The sequence below is a fragment of the Schistocerca nitens genome, chromosome 10 (genome assembly GCF_023898315.1).
Source record: "Schistocerca nitens isolate TAMUIC-IGC-003100 chromosome 10, iqSchNite1.1, whole genome shotgun sequence".
In the NCBI taxonomy this organism is placed as follows: Eukaryota; Metazoa; Arthropoda; class Insecta; order Orthoptera; family Acrididae; genus Schistocerca; species Schistocerca nitens.
Window position 1 is genome coordinate 80,178,756 of NC_064623.1, and position 20,121 is coordinate 80,198,876.

General features: G+C 44.5%; 1 protein-coding gene across 1 annotated transcript in view; it reads right to left on the minus strand.

Annotated features, from left to right (window-relative positions):
* Positions 1 to 15,690, minus strand: part of LOC126209891 (serine/arginine repetitive matrix protein 2) — a 690,162-nt gene extending 674,472 nt beyond the window's left edge. The window contains exon 1 of the mRNA XM_049939014.1: positions 15,606 to 15,690. The gene's annotated coding sequence lies outside the window, so the exon portion shown is untranslated. The remainder of the gene's footprint in view (positions 1 to 15,605) is intronic.
* Positions 15,691 to 20,121: the final 4,431 nt, after the last annotated feature.

Genomic DNA, 20,121 nt, shown 5'->3' on the forward strand with positions numbered 1-20,121 from the left:
GGTGAAACACTTGATCAAAATATTTATTTATATTGAAACATTTTGAAACTAAATAAAAATTTCTCTGCCAGAAATAAAGGAGTATGTGTTACGGGATGAAATTTTCTATGGAAATATCACCACAAGAATTCTGAAGGCAGGGTTAACAAAAACTTCAGACTCCATCTACCATAATCGCTTTTTGGTCAGACGTTCATTTGGAGAAGACTGTATCAGGCTTCTATGGTCCTAATGAGCGTAAGAAGATTAGAAGTAGTTGCATTTCGTGAACTAAACCAAAGTAAGCTATTGAACAGTCACTGCGACGAGTGGCCTTTTCCAAGATTGCGTAGAAAACGAAACGGATCTTATAAATTAATTTTTTAATACACTTAATTTAGCATTCGTGAGTTTCCCACGTGCGTGCAGTAAATGCGGAAACGTGAACTACGGCGACGGTATTACCAAATGAGGACCGACGTGCTGTCATTCTTTTAGTGGCTGCCTAAGGTCCAACACCGGTAAACATCCAATGGAGAATGAAGAATGTGTACGGGACAGCACGTCCGCCAAAGACCACTGCTGGGACGACGCTGCTGCTTCGTGATACTGTAACGCTCTTCCCCATACCGCAAATGTCGTATCGGAGAAGTTACGCCAACTGAAGTGGGCGACACTCGACCACCCGCTCTATAGCCCTGATCTCTCCCCACACGGCTATCACGCTTTGCGTCTCTTAGAGAAAGCCTTAAAGATCCAGCGAGTCCTGTCTGACGAGGATGTGCGGCAGGCAGTTGACTTGTTCACGCAGCAGGACACCGTGTTCTACCTGGTGCGTCGGTGGAATGATTGCCTCAGTGGTTCAGATGGCTCTGAGCACTATGGGACTTAACATCTGAGGTCATCAGCCCCCTAGAACTACTTAAACCTAACTAACCTAAGGACATTACATACATTTATGCCCGAGGCAGGATTCGAACCTGCGACCGTAGCGGCCGCACGGTTCCAGTGCCTAGAACCGCTCTGCCACAGCGGCCTCAATGTTCGCTGCGATTTTGCCTGATTCCGTTTTTTGCAAGTCTCCGTGTTCGTTATGAACTGGTTCATGAACGACATCGACGATTGTTATCCTGCATCGTTACTGGTGACAAGTAATGGTGTCTTTATGTTAACATAAAGAAAAGAAAGGAATGGTTGAGCCCAAACAAAGCACCAGTACCCCGTACAAGGACCTGCGCATCCACAAGAGATAATATTATGCATCTGGTGCAACAGCGACGGTGTGGTGTATTACGAACTGCTTCCCTGTGGTGTAACGATCACTGCTGACGTTTACTGTCGCAGTCCGAGAACAACGACCAGGAAGACTGCGTGGAGTGATGTCACCCCGCGATGACGCCCAGATGCATTCTGATACACTGACAAAAAGCACTATACTCGAATTAGATTGGGAAATCATTCCGCACCTACATTATTCACCTGATCTTGAGCCGTCAGATTTTCAGCTTTTCCGATCTCTATCGAACACCCTTCAAGAACTTCCTAGCCGGATTAAAATCCGCTTCAAACATGGCTCGATGAATTCTTCGCCTCAAAAGAACGTGATTTCTAGAGTCGCGGGGTCGAAAAGTTACTCCAGTGTTGGAGACTGATGTAAATAGTCAAGGAGAATATATTAGTGAGGACTTAAGCCTCTGTTTTATGTGTCTGTTGGCCGGCTGCTATGGCCGAGCGGTTATATGCGCTTCAGTCCGGAACTGTGCTGCTGCTGCGGTCGCAGGTTCGAATCCTGCCTCGGAAATGGATGTGTGTGATGTCCTTAGGTTAGTTAGGCTCTGGCTCTGAGCACTATGGGACTCAACTGCTAAGGTCATTAGTCCCCTAGAACTTAGAACTAGTTAAACCTAACTAACCTAAGGACATCACAAACATCCATGCCCGAGGCAGGATTCGAACCTGCGACCGTAGCGGTCTTGCGGTTCCAGACTGCAGTGCCTTTAGGTTAGTTAGGTTTAAGTAGTTCTAAGTCTAGGGGACTGACGACCTCAGATGTCAAGTCCCATAGTGCTTAGAGCCATTTTTTATGTATCTGTTGTGTTTATTAAACTCACGGAGAAGCAGAGGTTCCTCCATTTTTGCGGCGATGACACCCTGAAGTTGTTTCTGCAGTTTTATGAGGGTAGCACAACACACTTTAGAGTTGGTCGTTGCACAGTGAGAGAGGACATCAGAATAACCGCTTCAGAGTTCCACAGGACATCGCCATGACTTTACCGGCTGAAAGCGCGGCTTCAAACCTTTTCTTCGAAGGAGAGGTTGTGCGGCGCCATTCATGGACTGCCATTTGGTTCCGATTGGAAGTGATAAACCCATGTTTCATCGCCTGTGACGATCTTCGACAAAAAAGTGTCACGATCAGCCATATAACCTGCAAGGAGCACCGCAAAGATGGTCCTTCATTGCTCTCTATGGCCTTCTGTTAGGCGGCGGGAACTCAGCCGTCACACACCAACTGGTGGACGAGTGTGCCAGCACTGCCAACAGACAAGTCTAGTTGAGAACCGAGGTGTCTGTTTGTGACCCGTCGACCACATCGAGTGAGGGTGTCCACACGTTCCAACATTGCAGGAGTCGCAGCTGTGTGCGGCCAGACGGCATGCGCGAGATCTGACAGGTTAGCGCGACCTCGTTGCGATGATGACTGACGCCTTGGCCAACGACTCACCGTGCTTTTGTTCACCATCAGGTCTCCGTAGGCATTCTGCAAGCGCCTATGGTTATCTGCGATGCTCTGGTACTCCGACAAAGAAACTCTAAGACAGCCCTCTGCTTGGAACGCACCTCCGCTACAGATGCCATTTTGAGGGCTACATACAGCCCTGCCACCTATCGCAACTGCATGGAAATACAGACGCTGAAGTGGGAATATTCCACAATGTCTGCCAACAAATTTCACATTTTTTCAACCGAATCTGGCCGCAAAAAAAATGTGTTCCATTACATATCGAACTCCTCTCGTACCTTGGTACGAAGAAACTTTTGACTTTGGTAGATGTGTGAATACTCATGGGCTTGTGAGCTATGCTTGCGTGTGTGGATGTCATTCAGTTAATTCTGGGAAAAGTTGAATACAATTTGTTTTATCTGCCTCAAAACTTACGTATGTGCGACATCAGAGGAAACTTCTGACGGGTCCCCACTCTTACTCGATGAGCACGTCCAATCTAGTTAGACTACCGCAGCACCTGGCTGGTGCTTTCATGTCACACGTTTTCGCCCCCAGCCCCCGTCGAACGTCTTACGAGCATTTTTATAATCTGTATAGATTTATAATCGTCTCTTGTAAGCAGACGGTTTGTAATATTTCCACATTGAAATTCAGCCATGGCTGCCAGCGACATACATGTGATTGGTCTGTAGACAAAAATTGTGGCGAGCCTGAGGGTATGATCCATACACACTTTCTTTTCTAGACATAGAACAAAATTGGTGTAACAACTTACGGTGTTTATTACAATTTAAGAAAAAATCTCCACTAATTTAGCGGTTTTCTTGGAACTAATTGAAGGTGGATGTGTATCAGTACTCCCTGAAACCATAACAAACCATAACAAAATTCCCTCTCTCTCTCTCTCTCTCTCTCTCTCTCTCTGTTTGTGTGTGTGTGTGTGTGTATCGAAATGGATATTTCTTTGCTTACCAGAAACAAGCTCGTTAATCGAAGGGGCAAAGACCCGATGGTCACTGAACCTACTGAAAGACTCAGACCTTCAGACTGCACTGCATTGATTTTATTGCTCACTTTAAATTATCAAATATGCCTGGAAACACGTCATTCGATGGTTTTCATTATTGTCGATGGTTTGAGGAAAACAGCCATAATTTTATCCCGCTTCTCAGACTGTGCCGCGCGGGGTAACGGCGCGTTGTAAGGCGCCTTCTCACGGTTCGCGCGGCTGCCCCCGTCGGAGGTTCGAGTCCTCCCTCGGGTATGGGTGTGTGTGTTGTCCTTAGCGTAAGCTAGTTTCAGTTAGATTAAGTAGGGCGTAAGCCTAGGAACCGATGACCTCAGCAGTTTGGTCCCATAGAAACTTACCACAGATTTCCGCAAAAAATTTTCTCGTACATACGTAAGCTACATACGTAACTACATACGTAAGTTTCCATTGCAGGTGGGTCTAATTAAAATCATGCAGATCGTACTGTCGCGTCATCGCATAAGAAATATTTTCATCGCTAAAATATATGACGCGTTGGAGCGACGGAGCGACCTTCATCTCTCCGAAGATGGTTGATTTTTCAGCGGCGGGCGGTGTGTAATGTCGATTATTTCAGTATCTTAAAATACTTTATACGGTGACGCGGCAAATTCACAAATGATTTTGATGAATGTATTGGAGTAATTTCATTAATATGTTTTTGAAATCATACATTTCTCTCTATGTCTAGGATGAGCGGCGTTATGTACTCAAGTGCGTAGCTATTTGGGCCGGCCGATGTGGCAGAGTGGTTCTAGGCGCTTCAGCCTGGGATCGCGCGACCACTACGGTCGCAGGTTCGAGTCCTGCCTCGGGCATGGATGTGTGTAATGTCCTTAGGTTAGTTAGGTTTAAGTAGTTCAATGTTCTAGGGGACTGATGACCTCAGATGTTAAGTCCCGTAGTGCTCAGAGCCAATTGAACCATTTTTTGCACAGGTATTCAGCAAAATTAAGGGAACAAACTGGGAGTCCGAGCGTTCAAAAGAAAATGATAAAGACAGCTTATTCGTTCCCCCACTTATTACCCGACTAGATTCGAGCACCTAATACTCCTGTTATGAGAACGTAGGCTTCCGCGGCCGGTGTCATAGTGATTAAAGTTCTTCTGGGTATTATGCCGCGTCATTGCTGAAAACTAACAACAATAATAAAATAAAACCGACGTTTCGGCCGAATTGCAACGGCCTTCGTCAGGGCACGACTCGTTTTGCATGGGGATATGTGCTTCTATTTATTACAGACTATTGTTAATTTTTAGCAATGACGCGGCATAATACCCCGAAGGATTTTAATCACCAATACTCCTGTTAGCTACACGGCAAGTGGCAGCCTCCGTTGTAAAGTAGCCTGACTTTAGAAACAGGTCTTATTGCTGCAGATCTGGAGAACTATTTTCTCCAGAAAATACAATCATGTGAATATTAAGCTATCAAAACGAAATAAACAGTTTCTATTTAATATAACCGTAAAAAAAGCGGCATTTCTGCATAGTAGCAGCGTTCTTCGGGGTTTATTTAGCTACATTTAGTCGGCGCAAGCAGAAATACTATTAGTCAGCATAGTAACAGCTCACTGTAATGGCAATGTACATGTTAAATGTCTATGGTTTCCTCATCTTCAGCTAATACATAGCGGGTGGACAAGTTGAAGGAAACAACAGCCGGCCGGAGTGGCCGTGCGTTTCTAGGGGCTACAGTCTGGAACCGCGTGACCGCTACGGTCGCAGGTTCGAATCCTGCCTCGGGCATGGATGTGTGTGCTGTCCTTAGGTTAGTTAGGTTTAAGTAGTTCTAAGTTCTAGGGGACTGATGACCACAGCAGTTAAGTCCCATAGTGCTCAGAGCCATTTGAACCATTTTTTGGAAACAACAAAGACACAACATATTATCAAGACTAATGCGCTGTAGGAAAACTGCCGGCCTTTGCAGTCGTCCCTGAGTGGATAAAAACAAGTCCTGTTTGGTTTCGAGGGAATCTCATTCCGTTTTTCTTGCAAATTAGTGGCAAATACAGGTGAGGATGATGGAGGCGCTTAGCGATCACGCTCCCTCTCTCCAAACTAGACTGCAAATGCTCAACAACGTTTAGACCTGGTGACTCTGGTGGCCAGGAGAGAAGGAGAATTCATTGTCCTGCTCACAAAACCAGTCCTGGACGATGAAAGCTGTCGTATTGGAAAGCGGCATCACCACTGGGGAAGAAACGTTGTACCGTGGTATGGACCTGATCAGCCAAAATGGTCGCACAATATTTGGTAGTAATGCCAACTTGCAGAGTAGTTATGAGGCACACTGAATACCACGATACGGCTGTCCAAATAGCCACCAAACCCTGTCTTTCACTCCTGCGACATAAACCCGGCCGTAACTAGGGAACCTTGTGCAGCGAGATACCTCCAACCAAATGACCTTCTTCCATTGCTCTATACTCCACGTTTTACAATTCTTATTCCATGTTTTCCTTTTGTAAGCATTTTCATCACTAAAGAGCGGCTTTTGAATTCCAGCTCGCTCTTCAATTCCCTCCTCATGGAGCTCCCTTCGTGTTGTTTTTGGCGCTGAGAGGGTTTGCGAGTGCGACATTCAGTTCTGCGGTGACTCTAGCAGCTGCCGTCCTCTTTATTTTTGGTTACAGTCCTCTTCAATGACCACCCGCACTATCACTCACTCCACGTTTTCTTCTGCGTTGCGACTTTGCGGATGACGTTTCTCTGCTGCCCCCCTACGCGGTATAAATTTTCCGATAAGGCCCCTCTTGAAAGAACAAACACTTCGGCTACATTCGTTACCGAAGCTCCTGCCAAACTAGCACCAGTAACTTGCTCGCGTTCTGATTCACTTACCTCCGACAGAATCCAACCGCAACTATAATGAACACTATTCTGGTCACGAATGACACCCAACGAATTGAGGACACTGCACAACCCGCAGGCTTGGCTATGATCAATGTTCAGGCGCGCATTGCTCACGGTGATTCCATAGCCGTGTCCAAACCCTGTATACCCAGACTTATTCAGGATCCCTGAAGGTTTTCCTTCATGTCACTGATTCACTAAATGAATAATGACAAGAGGGGTTCATGTCGTCTGTATGAGATACCTCGTGCCCTATGAAATGGAACAAGAAAGAAAACGGCTGGTCCCGGCGGAGGTTCGAGTCCTCCCTCGGGCATGGGTGTGTGTGTTTATCCTTAGGATGATTTAAATTAAGTAGTGTGTAAGCTTAGGGACCGATGACCTTAGCAGTTAAGTCCCATAATATTTTAAAAAATGTGTGTGCGATTTGGGGGAAAAAATGAAACGAAAAAGCATCATATGATATAGTGAGCGCGGGGAATCGCACTCGGCTATAAACAGTGGCGCGAGAGCAACAACAGTTCACAGTCAGGTTGTAGTTCAGGCAGCGAATACACGTAACCCCAAAATTCGAAGCACCCTGAAAAGGTGGCCTGGTCAGTCTTCGAAATATTTTGGGTAAAATGGAGACAACAACTCGGCAGAACACATGGGAGCTGGCCAGTAAACTAGTCCTGCCTAGGAAACGTGAGAGATCATAGGGACGACATACGAGGGGCGTTCAATAAATAACACTTACTCCGTCTTCAGGCCACAAGTGGCCCATCGGCACCATCCAACCGCCGTGTCATCCTCAGCTGAGGATGTGGAGAGGAGGGGCGTGTGGTCAGTACACTGCTCTCCCGGTCGGTAGGAAAATGGAGACAACAACTAGGCAGAACACATGGGAGCTGTCCAGTAAACTAGTCCTGCCTAGGAAACGTTAGAGATGACCGGAGCCGCTACTGTTCGTTCGAGTAGCTGCTCAGTTGGCATCACGAGACAGAGTGCACCACGAAAAATGGCAACAGCGCACGGCGGCCCAGACGGTCACCTATCCAAGTGCCGGCCACGCCAGACAGCGCATAACTTCGGTGATCTGACGGGAACCGGTGTCTCCACTGCGGCAAGACCGTTGCCTTTGTTCAATAAACAACGCAACACAATTTTTGTCTCGACCAGTTTCCACTGAAAGGATGCCGAATTTGTTGTGGGTTGTGTTGGGTTGTTTGGGGGAGGAGACCAAACAGCGAGGTGACCGGTCTCATCAGATTAGGGAAGGATGGGGAAGGAAATCGGCCGTGCCCTTCTAAAGGAACCATCCCGGTATTTGCCTGGAGCGATTTAGGGAAATCACGGAAAACCTAAATCAGGATGGCCGGACGTGGGGTTGAAACGTCGTCCTCCCGAATGCGAGTTCCGTGTGCTAACCACTGCGCCAACTCGCTCGGTGGAATTTGTTGTGGAACGTCTTTGAATATTCCCCCTCCAGCGTCTATAGTTTCAGGAAGTTCCGATAGGCGGCGACGCTATACATAGCCTTCAAAATGGCGTCTGTAACAGAGGTGCGTTCCAAGCAGAGAGCTGTCATTGAGTTTCTTTTAGCGGAAAACCAGAGCACCGCAGATAGACATAGGAGCTAGCAGAATGTCTACGGAGACCTGGTAGTGAACTAAAGCAGACGAGGCCTCTCATCACGGCAACAAGGTCTCGCAAACCTGTCCGATCTCCCGCGTGCTGGTCGGCTGCACACAGCTGTGTTGGAACGTGCGGCCACTCTCATTCGAGGAGATCAAGGGATCACAATCAAACACCTCGCTGTTCAACTGAACGTCTCTGTCGGGAGCGCGGACACACTCGTCCACCAGCTGGGTGTGCAGCCACTGGGTCCCTCGAATCCTAACAGAAGACCATAGAGAACAACGGAGGATCGTCTGCGCGGAATTGCTTGTTCGTTACGAGGCTGATCGTGACAATTTTTTCGTCGAACATCGTCACAGGCGATGAAACATGAGTTCAGCACTTCGAACCGAGTACCACCAGGCTGAGCGGTTCTACGCGCCACAGCTGGAACCGCGCGACAGCTACGGTCGCAGGTTCGAATCCTGCCTCGGGCATGGATGTGTGTGATGTCCTTAGGTTAGTTAGGTTTAAGTAGTTCTAAGTTCTAGGGGACTGATGACCTCAGATGTTAAGTCCCATAGTGCTCAGAGCCATTTGAACCATTTTTGAGTACCACAATCCGTTGAGTGGCGGCACATCACCTCTTCTTAGAAGAAAAAGTTCAAAGCCGTCCCTTCAGCCGTTAAAATCATGGCGACCGTCTTGTGGAACTCTGAACGTGTTATTCTGTTTGATATCATGGTGCAACGATCGACTCTGAAGTGTATGTATTGCCCTCGGGAAACTGAAGAAACAAACGACTTCTCCAAGACAACGTAAGGCCTCACATAAGTTTGCGCACCGAGAGGAGCTCGCAAAACTTCACTGGAGTATACTCCTTGTCCACCTGCAACCCGCATCTCGCACCTTCTGACTTCCACTTGTTTGGCGCAACGAAGCTTCTCGAGAGGCGGTGCGTGGGTGATGGGCAGGTTACTGATGCAGCAAGAAGTTGGCTCCGACGGTCGACCAATAGGATGGTACCATGCGGGCACACAGACCCTCCCAGCAAGGTGGTTTAAGGCCTTCGCACTGAACGGAGATTACGTGGAAAAATGGGGTTTTATGGTCAAAAGAGTGGAGAATAACATGGTGTAGTGGACTGCTGAATAAAACCAAACCCCTTTTACAAAAAAAAAAAAAAAAAAAAAAATTCGTTAGTTACTGAACGCTCCTCGTAGTACTTCCTCCCACTGCCTCCTTGCGAATCACCCAAGGGAAAGACGGAAAGATTCCACGACACTCGGAGATAAAGCGCCGAATGGAAGAAGAAAAAGGGGAGGGGCAAGCAGGGATGATATGGGAATGAAGCACTCTCCGGCAGCCACGGTAATGTAGAACGTTGAATATAGATGCAGGTGTCAGACGGTGTCACATGCCGCGAAATTCATGGACTCTTAAACAGAATCTGCGTCGATTACAGTAATGGGGTCACGCGACTGCGCTAGATATCCGTATAGAGGTTCCGTATCGACGTTTTAACGAACGACTTTCATCGACCAGCAGCCTGTGAAAAACAGTGTGTGGTTCCGATTTTCTGTAAGGCAAAAGAATGGAAGCTCTTTGCGATTTCCTGTACATGACTACTTCGAAATTCACATTTAATTGTTTAGGGATGATTTCACATTAGTACTCGACTGCTGCGCAGTCTCGAATAGCGCGTGGAAATACCGAACACTCAAATCTTTCAGTGCGAGATCTGATTTCTCTTATTTTATTACGACGCTCATTTCACCCTACATGTATTTTTGCATTCGTAAGAGAAAGGTGATGATTCAGATTTGGAGAAAAAATTTCGCAGCAACGAAAAACACCTTTGTTTTATTAATTGCCACTCGAACCGGCTCCCTTACTTCGCAACAGTACCAAATGAGCTGCCGATCTTTCATATTTTTTGTATCTTTTCTGTGAATCCTACCCGGTAAGGGTCCCATATCGTGCAGCACTATTCCAGAAGAGGAAATACACGTGTTGTGTAGGCACTTTACTTAGTAGATTTCTTGCATCTTTCAACTATTCTGATAATAAAACGCTAACTTAACGAACGACCTGTATCTAGCAGTAAAGTGTCAAAAGCACTGTCACTTTCTTAATTTCCTTAAGGTAAAAATGTAAAGACCTTTGCGATATACACCTGCAAGAATTCTCCACAACACTTTCTATGTGATGCTTACAATTTTTAAATTGTTCGTAATTAGAGTCCGTAGGTACTTATTGTTAGTTGAATCGACAATATTTAAATCTGTGTTATTTATCGTGTTACTGGAATTCACTGGATTGTTTTAATACCCACAGGGAAGAACTCACATGTTAGGGTCAATTGCCGCTTTCGAATCCTAGAGATACGTTGTGCAAATCATTACACAATTCTTTTTGATCTTCCGGTGACTGTACTAGAGCATGAGAGACAGCATCATCTGTAAACAATCTACGACCCCTGCTCAGATAGTCATCTAAACAGATTATGAACATTAAGACCAACAGAGAGCATATAACACTTGTTTGGGGGCACCACATATGTTTCTTCTGTTTCAGCAGATAATTTCCCGTCAACTACTACTATATTTACTAAGATGGTATCTGTTCTTTCGGACATTTGACCATCTTCTTCTTCTGTGCGAATGCACAAATAGTGCCCGAACTCTTACGGGAATCGGCAACGCGCCGCGAGTAATGAGTATAATGGGCGGGGTCACTACGAATGTAGTGCGGGACAGTACGTTGAGAATGTGGGTTTCGCGGGAGGCGTGCCAGAGATAATCCCTGCAGTCGCGCTATCCTCTATGTCCTCGGTGGCTCAGATGGATAGAGCGTCTGCCATGTAAGCAGGAGATCCCGGGTTCGAGTCCCGGTCGGGGCACACATTTTCATCTGTCCCCGTTGACGTTTGTCAACGCCTGTAAGCAGCTAAGGGAGTTCATTTAATTGTAATTTCATACTACAACTATAACTTTTCTGGTAGCAAATCACGAATCGAATCGAACATTTCAAAAGAACTTGGGCGATTTAGAGCTGCTGTACAAGATACCCTAACCGGCGTACTTCTAATCTACTCTGTGGCCGAAGTGAGATTAAAAAGGGATATCAATGATAGGATTCGCAGGCGTGCGTTGTTATCCTCTCTGAAAGAACTGCGGGACCTGTTGAATGGATTGAAGACTACTCTCCACTAATTACAGAGTGTAACCCAAAGAAAGGCGGAAGTATAGAGGGGCAGTAGAAATGAGATTAAAGAGGAACGAGATATAAAAGTTTAGGACCACGTAGTAGCCGAAGTGGAGGAATCCTGCTACACTGGAAGCGAGCAGCGCTAGACGGCGAAGCAAGGTGGGGCAAAAGGAGTACACTAGCGTAGGGAACAAGAGACAATCCCTTTGTCAAAAGTAGGTCTACTAGTCTCAGATAAAGGCATTAATGTGAGGTTTAAACTTCTGAGAACGTCCTCCAGTATTGTACAAAAATACATATCTGATCAGCCGGCCGAAGTGGCCGTGCGGTTAAAGGCGCTGCAGTCTGGAACCGCAAGACCGCTACGGTCGCAGGTTCGAATCCTGCCTCGGGCATGGATGTTTATGATGTCCTTAGGTTAGTTAGGTTTAACTAGTTCTAAGTTCTAGGGGACTAATGACCTCAGCAGTTGAGTCCCATAGTGCTCAGAGCCATTTTTGAACATATCTGATCTATACAGATACACCGCAAGCTGCTGCACAGCGCATGGTGGAGGATACATCGTACCAATATTATTAGTTTTCTATATTGTTCTATTCGCGTGATGAGAAGGAAAATCCACTGCCTGCGTACCTCTGTATTGTACTATTCGCACGAGTCATATATGAGATGTCAGGTTCCTGATTCCTGACGGTGTGTAGCGGAGGGTATTTCTGGTGCCACTAACTGATCCCCCCTAGCTGTTGTTGTTGTTGTGGTCTTCAGTCCTGAGACTGGTTTGATGCAGCTCTGCATGCTACTCTATCCTGTGCAAGCTTCTTCATCTCCCAGTACCTACTGCAACCTACATCCTTCTGAATCTGCTTAGTGTATTCATCTCTTGGTCTCCGTCTACGATTTTTACCCTCCACGCTGCCCTCCAGTACCAAATTGGTGATCCCTCGATGCCTCAGAACATGTCCTACCAACCGATCCCTTCTTCTAGTCAATTTGTGCCACAAACTCCTCTTCTCCCCAATTCTATTCAATACCTCCTCATTAGTTATGTGATCTACCCATCTAATCTTCAGCATTCTTCTGTAGCACCACATTTCGAAAGCTTCTATTCTCTTCTTGTCTAAACTATTTATCATCCATGTTTCACTTCCATACATGACTATACTCCATACAAATATTTTCAGAAACGACTTCCTGACACTTAAATGAATACTCGATGTTAACAAATTTCTCTTCTTCAGATACGCCTTCCTTGCCATTGCCAGTGTACATTTTATATCCTCTCTACTTCGACCATCATCCCCCCCTAGCTGTATAACTCGCGAAAACCGCGTGGGAAAAATGATTGTCGGTAAGCCTCTGTATTAGCTCTGATTTCTCGAATTTTCTAACCGTGGTCATTTCGCGAGCTGTGTGGGAGAAAGTAATATGTTGTTCGACTCTTCCTTTAAAAGCACTCTGTCGAAATTTCAGTAGTAAACCTCTCCGTGATGCGTGACGCCTCCCATTGGATTTTGTTGACCCTCTCTGTAACGCTCTCACGCCAACCTAACGGTCCAGTGACGAATGGCTTCGCCCTTCGTTGGATCTTCTCTCTCTCTTCATCAGTCCTGTCTGTTAAGGATCGCAGACCGTTGAACAAATACTCAAGAACCGGTCGAACAAGCGCCTTGTAAGCCACTCCCTTCGTGGACCAGTTACATTTCCTTAAGGTTATTCCTATGAATCTCAGTGTTGCGTCTGATACGTCTATTATTTGTTTTACGTGGTCATTCCACTTAATGTCGATATGGATAGTTAGTCGTAAATATTTTGCGGTATATACTGTTTCCAACAGTTTCTCATCAATAGTGTAGTTGTACAGCAGTGGATTTATTCTTCTACGTACGCACAATAATTTAAATTTATTTACGATCAGGGGCAACTGCCAAATCGATACTGTCTTCTGTCGTTTCTTCATTCTTATAGACAACCGCACCTGCAAACAGTCTTAAAAATCTTCCGACGCATTCTACTAAACCATTTGCATACACTGTAAACAGTAGCGGTAATGTCAAAAGTTCCTCGGGGTATTCCAGGCATTACCTTTGCACCTGTCGATTTTGTCCCGTTAAGAGCGAAGTGTTGAGTGCTCTCTGCAAGAAAGTCTTGATCGAGTCATAAATCTGGTCCGATACTCGATAAGCTCGCATATTTTTTCATTAAATGGCAGTGCGAGACGGTGTCAAATGCCTCCCTGAGTCAAGGAACAGGGGATCAACTTGAGGGGCGTTGTGGACCTCGCGGAAAAGCAGAGCGAGCTGAGTATCGTAAGATCTCTGTTTGCAGAAGCCATGTTGACTTTTATAGAGTAGATTTTCGTTCTTTGAAAATGTCACAGTTCATGAGCACAAAACATGTTCCGTAATTCTACAACAGATCGACAACGATATCAGTCCATAATTATGTGCATCTGTCCTAAGGACCTTCTTGAAAACAGGAATGACCTGCGCTTTTGTCCAGTCCCTAGGTACTCTTTTGCTCCAGCGAACTACGATAAATTACTGCTATAAGCGGAGCAAGTGCTTTGTAGTATGTTACAGGTATCCCACGCGGATTACGTTCTTCTTCGACTACAGGTTTTCTAAACTTACCGAAAGTAGTTCCTGCTAAAGAGACCCATTTAAGTTGTCCAAGTATGTATTACAGTTTCGTGTGGGCTACACCATCCTGTTACGATCGTTCCAGCGCATCTCTGATGCGGTTCGAACTCTATTTCCTCGTCGATCTGATCAGGAGTCCGAAAGGTGGAACAGTATTCTAGCATGGGTCACTTTACCGTCTTGTACGCACTTTCCCATTACATATGCATTGCGTTTTCCGAGACATCCTCCACTAAATTAAGCCTTCCTTTCACCCTCCCTAGTTCTGATTTATCGTGACTGTCCCATTCATGCCGTTATTTACTATTGCCCCTAACTATTTGTACAACATGATGTGCTTAGGATGTCCAGCACAAAATCAAGTTCTTTCCTTTGTCGTAACCACGCATTATTTTACATTTATACACATTTAAACAGACGTGGCACTCATTACAGTTTCTCTAAGTCTTTGAGCATTTCCTTGTGATCGTCTATTGCCGACTTTTTTCCTGTGCATAACAGCACCGTAAACGAATAAAATCACAACGCTGCAGATTGTATCTGACAAATCGTTTATGTATACTGGCAACATTATAGGCGCTATTTGCAAGGTATCGGTGTGGGGGAGTAATACAACAAGCCATTGGTTATAAGTTTTGCAACAAAACCTTTTTTTTTCACTAAGCAGTTGTTGCTGATCACAGATTATTAGTACAAACATATCCTTACCTTATTGTTTTCTCAGCACTCTGATTACTTTTATACTTGTGACAATAACAATACTTATTCAGCACTCTAGCTTCGACTCAGCTGTAAACTGTGAATAGAGAGCGATTGATACAGTCTTGTGCTTCTTTCCGTACTCATATTCTAATCTGCTTAACACTCCGATTACTTTTACGTATCTAAACAAATGCATTATCTCTCACGGTAACCCAGTTGTATCCCCAGTAGCCATCCTAACCCCCGCTCGGCTCTCTCATGAAGCAAAGAGCACCGAAGATGCAGATAGCGTACTATTGAGGCCTTACTTAACATCACTTTTGTTGAACTTTCGCCATCCAGTATAACGAACTGGTTTCTATCAGCCGAAGGTTCCTTGAGGTAGTCACGTATTCGCGAAGGTACTCCGTGTGATCGAATCTCAGTAGTCCGACGCGGTGCAGCGTCGAATGGATTTCTGGAATCGAGGTATATGGGACTACCCGTTGACCTGCATTTACGCGTATTCCAAGACGTCGTGTACGAGGGGAGTAAGCGCCGTTTCACACTAGTGGTTATTCCCTCAATCTGGGCTGGTAAGTACTAAAGTGCTGATCTTGCGTTCGGGGCCGTAGAGGACGAGGGACGAGAACTGTAAGGGGCAGAAATTCCAATATATCCGAGAAATAATTGGTGACGTTTGGTAGAAATATTGCAGTGAGACGAAGAGACCGCCACAGGTGAGGAAACTGTTGCCGGCCACATCGAACCGGTCGGGTGAGTGATGACCCAGAAATTAAAAGTACGTAAAAATGCCAGCAGGTTTTTAAGTAGCGGAGGAGAGAGAGACGGAAGCGCAGCAGCGGGCCGGGCCCTTCCTTACCTGAGCGGGCTATCCCGGCGCCTGGAGAAACCTCGAACTCGCGACCACGCAAGCCACGGACCGCACCGGCCACCGCAAGCTGGCCTGCCACTGAGCCAGGCCCAGTTCTCCGCCGGCAGAGTGTGGCGGGGCGGCCGCCAGGCGGCAGCACTGCGCCGCCTGACAGTTGCCGATCAATGCGTGCGCAGCGGCCGCCGTTACGTTACCAAAGCACAGCGACCGCGGCGAATACGCTGTTGCTGTCGCGAAAGGGGGCAGGGCAAGGGCAGCCGCAGGTTTTCACGTCAGCGTGTATTTAGAAATTTTGAGGACATTGCAGTCTGCTTATAATTTCTTCCTATTACTTGCTACAGTTTCCTAATTGTTGTCAACAGTACAATTACTTGTCTTAATTTGATCCATTACGTCTTTAGAGTCCCAGATTTGCTTTTTCCCCCATTTAGATTAGATTAGGTTAGATTAATACTAGTTCCATGGATCATGAATATGATATTTCGTAATGATGTGGAACGAGTCAAATTTTCCAATACATTACATAATTAAGTTAATTTAACGACATAATTAAGTTAATATAACAACTTTTTTATGTTTGTTTTTTCCTTTTTTTTCTTAATTTATATCTAAAAATTCCTCTATGGAGTAGAAGGAGTTGTCATTCAGAAATTCTTTTAATTTCAAATACTTGTTGGTTATCTGTCAGACTTTTGATACTATTTGGTAAGTGACCAAAGACTTTAGTGGCAGTATAATTTACCCCTTTCTGTGCCAAAGTTAGATTTAATCTTGAATAGTGAAGATCATCCTTTCTCCTAGTATTGTAGTTATGCACACTGCTATTACTTTTGAATTGGGTTTGGTTGTTAATAACAAATTTCATAAGAGAGTATATATACTGAGAAGCTACTGTGAATATCCCTACATCATTGAATAAATGTCTGCAGGATGATCTTGGGTGGACTCCAGCTATTATTCTGATTACACACTTTTGTGCAATAAATAATTTATTCCTCAGTGATGAATTACCCCAAAATATGATGCCATATGCAAGCAATGAGTGAAAATAGGCGTAGTAAGATAATTTACTAAGATGTTTATCACCAAAATTTGCAATGACCCTTATTGCATAAGTAGCTGAACTCAAACGTTTCAGCAGATCATCAATGTGTTTCTTCCAATTTAATCTCTCATCAATGGACACACATAACAATTTTGAATATTCTGCCTTAGCTATATGCTTCTGATTAAGGTCTATATTTATTAATGGCATCATACCATTTACTGTACGGAACTGTATGTACTGTGTCTTATCAAAATTCAGTGAGAGTCCGTTTACAAGGAACCACTTAGTAATTTTCTGAAAGACATTATTGACAATTTCATCAGTTAATTCTTGTTTGTCAGGTGTGATTACTATACTTGTATCATCAGCAAAGAGAACTAACTTTGCCTCTTCATGAATATAGAATGGCAAGTCATTAATATATATTAAGAAGGACCCAAGACCGGCCCTTGTGGAACCCCATTCTTGATACTTCCCCAGTTTGAGGAATGTGCTGATCTTTGCATATTATGAGAACTGCTTATTTCAACTTTCTGCACTCTTCCAGTTAGGTATGAATTAAACCATTTGTGCATTGTCCCACTCATGCCACAATACTTGAGCTTGACTAGCAGAATTTCATGATTTACACATTCACAATATTTTATGTTGGTCACATCGTAAGCTCCATTTCCGCCATCAGTTGTTTTCCTGCCATTAAAAATTTCGTATCGATAACATATTCCAGATTCCGCACTTTCGAAAACCTACTACAAGCTTCAACACCTATTTTCAAATCGACTTAAGAGAAAACTATGTCGTGTTTGGGCTTACAAAATACCTACAGAGCAATGCCCGACATAAAACTGTAAATTTTTCACATTTCACTTCACACGTGTCCTGTTTTTGTTCTACTAATTTTTGTTTATTTCAAACTAGCTTTCGGCTTACTGGGCTATCTTCAGGAAACAACTGACTAACATCTGAAAGGGACAGTAGTTCATATCAAAACTTGTAAGCAAAGAAACACTCTACTTGCACAGAATGTTGTGCATCACTTGTTTCTTAAAATCAAAATTACAATTTACACAATGGACACTGTTATGTACAATAAATACTTAAAATACGCAATATTACATGCTAAATAGTTATAATGCTAAATTTTATGACGTCTTGACATTCACTGAGGAACAATTAAACTGAGCTCTCTTCATTTATGTTTTGCAGCAAACAATTTTTTAACATTCTAAACTATACTTTAGGTAATCGACACAATGATTGAAATTTTACTTCATTTTTATATGTTTGCATTTAACTTCCATTTATCACACAAGAGTTTATTCTTGTCAAGAACGAAATTGCTTTCCCCCTTAGGAATAAGGGAACAATGTAGGTGAAAAATAAATTGCTGGTTCATCTGCCAATTGGCATTGCCGCATCACTTATTATTATTAACTTGGACCAGGTGTGGGTATTAAAAAACACATAAATATTTTGTATCCACATTGCACCACATGTCTACATCTACATCTACATGATTACTCTGCTGTTCACAATAAAGTACCTGGCAGAGGGTTCAATGAACCATCTTCAAGCTGTCTCTCTACCATTCCACTCTCGAACGGCACGCGGCAAAAACGAGCACTTAAATTTTTCTGTGCGAGCCCTGATTTCTCTTATTTTATCGTGATGATCATTTCTCCCTATGTAGGGGGGTGCCAACAGAATGTTTTCGCAAACAGAAAACCGCCTTTGTTTTAATGATTGCCACTCCAATTCACGTATCATGTCGGTGACACTATCTCCCCTGTTTCGCGATAATACAAAAGAGCGGCCATCCTTTGTACTTTTTCAATGTCCTCCTTCAGTATCACCTGATGCGGATCCCATACCGCACAGCAATACTCCAGAATAGGGTGGACAAGCGTGGTGTAAGCAGTCTCTTTAGTAGACCTATTGCACCTTCTAAGTGTTCTGTCAATGAAGACTGTCTCTTAAAAAGGCGTTAATAGCATTTTTATCAGATTTTTAATTATATATACTCTGCGTTTCTTTTTTATGGTTGTAGGTGTTACGGTATTCAGCCTAGCAGCAACTGCCTTGTTGTCGCTAATCCCTGTATTCGTCACAATACTCAATATTTGTCCAGGATTATTTGTTGCCCACGCTTCGAGTGGGCTCATGAACTAATTTTTCAAAATAATTTTCTGAGAAAGCATCACTACAATTTCGGATGACGTTTTATGCCTGCCGCCGGCTTTAAACGTATAATTTTTCCAGCATATCGAAGGTAGATTAAAGCCACCACCGACTATAATTGTATGAGCGGAGTACTTGTTTGAATTGAGACTCAAGTTTTCTTTGAACTGTTCAGTAACTATATCTTCTGAGTCGGGGGTCGGTAAAACGATCCAATTAATAGTTTAGTCCGATGGTAATGTATAACCTCTACCCATACTATTTCACGCGAAATATCTACTTCAATTTCGCTACAAGGCAAAGCAATAAATACTCCACCACCAACTGTATTCAATCTGAAACTTCCTGGCAGATTAAAACTGTGGTCCCGAGTTCGAGTCTCGGTCCTGCACACAGTTTTAATCTATCAGGAAGTTTAATATTAGCGCACACTCTGAGGCAGAGTGAAAATCTCATTCTGTATTCAGTCTATCCTTTCTGAAAACTGTTAGATCGTTTGAAAAAATTTCGGATGAACTTATTTCCGGCTTTAGCCAGCTCTCTGTACCTAAGACTATTTGAGCTTCAGTGCTTTCTATTGGGTCTTTGAGTTCTGGTTCTTTGCCAACACAGCTATGACAATTTACAACTACAATACCAAACGTTTCTACAACTACCTTACTGTGCTTTACCTGCCCACTTTTAGACGGACGTCCCTTCTGTGGTTCCCTAAGACCCTCTAACCTAAACAGATCGCCCAGTCCCTTCCACACAGCCCCAGCTACCCGTGTAGCCGCCTCCTGTGTGTAGTGGACTCCTATTAAGCGGAACCCGGAAACCCACCACCCTACGGCGTAAGTCAAGGAATCTGCAGCCTACATGGTCACGGAACCGCCTGAGCCTCTGATTCAGACCCTCCACTCGGCTCTGCACCAAACGACCACAGTCGGTTCTATCGACGATGCTGCAGATGGTGAGCTCCGCCTTAACCTCGGAAGCAAGACTGACGGTCTTTACCATTTCCGCTAGCCGCCCGAAACCAGACAGAATCTGCTCCGATCCAAAGCGACGCACGTCATTGGTTCCGACATGAGCCACCTCATGCAGTTGGCTGCACGCTGTGCAATGCCCATTTGTGAAATATCGACGTTCGTGTGTCGACTATTAATATCTCTACTTGAAATTAAAGGAAAATATCAAAGTGCGTATCCCAGTTGTGTTAGCAAATGTAGAAAGATTTTCAAAATACATGTACCTGTTTCCCTACAACAGATATACGCAGAGCTATGAGGACAGCTG